A 2,500-nucleotide genomic window follows, 5' to 3' on the forward strand; every position below is an offset into this window, starting at 1 on the left:
TTTTCTTTTCCTGTTTATATATTTATACTGTGGGAAATAGACAACTTTTTTAAAAGACAGGTTTCGGCATGCTTATGCCATCATCACTTAAATGAGTTCCTAAGTGTGAACAGTTATAAAGTCTACGGGTAGATGAAAAAATTATTACAACATGACGTAATACAAGAGCGGGTACTATTTACAGCGTGACACCAAACATCAAGGTGTAATGCACTAGTCAGTGGAAAGCCCCGCACCCCCATACCCGGGGAATGCGGGGCATAAGCGGGGGATTTCAGCGGTTTTGGACCGTCACTTTTGCCACGGTATGCGGGGTTTTCGACCGCATTTGGCGCAAGTATCGGCGAGCGGGGACCTTGAGCGGGGCTTAGACGGGGATTTGCATTTTGACGCCAACTTGAATAGGCACACAAAGATCACTGGGAGAGCATATGGTCTCAAAATGGCGGCTGAGTCAAGTTAAAATCCATTCTTTTTATGTTTGTAATGGGCTCTCAGTTAAATTCTGGGTTCAATCTGTAAATATTATCATTTCTTGTAGTGGAATTAGACAAAGGTTATAGTTATACTTGATTAGCGATTTATTTATAGCGTTGACCTTTTGTCTCAGTATTTCCATTGGAATAGGCCATTTCAGAAACGTGAGAGGACTGGGACGAGTTTGGTTGTTTTCCGTTTGTTTAAAAACTAAGACATTCAAATGAAAGATCAACCAAGTTTGAGAGTCTTTACCAAGAATAGATGTATTTAGAGGAGGAAAATGGTGAAATAATATATCTTCAAATATCACCTAAAATAGAGAGTTTGTATGGAATGGGTAGACAGGCCGCAAAATTATAAGGGTTTGTATGGGATTTTGCAACTTTTGCACGTCTCCCATTTGGCCAATTTTCCGTAGAAAACTCTCAAACTTGGCTGGATAGCTTTTCATTTGGTAACATTTCAGTTGAGGAGTTTAGATTTTCAATCTAAGCAAGTATGAGAAACTCGTCCCAGTCCTCTCACGTTTCTGAAATGGCCTATGCAACGCGAACATACGCATAGAGGGTGACAGTGACACTACTTTATGATTTTGTGAGATGAACCTTGAAAATGTTTCCTCCGATGGGTTTCGTCTTTTTGAGTTTCTACATTACCACGGTCTGCGTAATGGTGGAACATGCAAGTTCCTACCAAGGACTCTCTCAAAGGTCTACTGTATATCACTAGATTCTTTTTATTTTCTCTGCTATAGTTTTCAGAGTAGTTTCAAAATTTGTTACCGATGAAGGGTTATTTCAAGAGATTATCAAGGTAAGAGAGAGAATACCCCGTATAGGCTTTCTACTAAAGGTAATCTTTCTTAAGTTATTTTTAGACATGGTCCCCATTTCTTCCATGTTACTAGCGCGTTGCGTGGATGTTTTCGAGGAGGATTTGTTTATGTTTTGTTTCTTTTAGTTTCAAATTGAAGGAAAACCTTCAACGCTGTGAGGATTTCTTCTTTGATATTTTAATTACAAGCAAAGTAACTTCGGCTCTCGCTATGTTTTAATACATTTCGAAAATTTAATAGGAATTTAAATAAGAGACACATTTGCCCTGCACAAACAATAACAACTGAATGAACGGCAGAGAAATGAGTAGAAACACGAGTGCTAAGCGAACATTCACCGAAACACAACGCAACCAGATGGTCGAAAGTGCAGATAGACGCTCGCCGCTAAGGCGGCAAAAAGCAGTTTAAGGAAAAATGGCAACAATGCCAGAGACAACGTCGATTAAAAAACGACTTTACATGTGTATTCAACCTACGAATCTAGATGCATTCAGTTTATCTACCACTGTCAGAAATATCCCAAACAGAATATGTGAGACAGCGTCAAAATTCGAAAAGAAATTCTTAAAGTTAGTTAAAGTTCTCGAATATGCAGAATGTGGTCATTTCGCGTTGTTGTTTGAATGGCAATGAAATGAACAGAATTATAACCCTCGCCTACACAGCCGTTGTACTCGTTGCCGTTGCCGTTGAGGTTTGCGTATTACATTCAATAAAACCGAATAAACGGCAAAATAACGAACAGCCGAAGAGCACAAAGCAAACGAAGGCCCAGCCGAACAAAAAGACAGCTGAGAGTGCAGAAAACATTTCTCTCAGGTAGTTTTCGAGAAAATCGCTTGGACAGTCCACGCATCGCGTGAGTAACATCCTCGGAAGAACTGGGCACCATGTAAGAGTGATGTGAACTCTATTTGTATGCAAATACTTTCTTTGTTTCAGTAATCCAATATGGCTGCTGGTCACTTGAGTGAAAACGTTCCATATAGGGGATTTACTCTCTTACCTTGGTAATTTCTTGGTTATTTGCAAAATGTAGCTGGATCACGAGGCCATAAAATTTTGGTAATAAGCCATTTCCTTAGTGAAATTTGTATAGCTTTTTGAGAATTGTTGTGACAGTGAACCGTTGTAGTCAGTTGAGTGTACTTTAGATTGGGTATGCTTATGCATAGAGGGGAA

The sequence above is a fragment of the Montipora foliosa genome, chromosome 4 (genome assembly GCF_036669935.1).
Source record: "Montipora foliosa isolate CH-2021 chromosome 4, ASM3666993v2, whole genome shotgun sequence".
NCBI lineage: Eukaryota > Metazoa > Cnidaria > Anthozoa > Scleractinia > Acroporidae > Montipora > Montipora foliosa.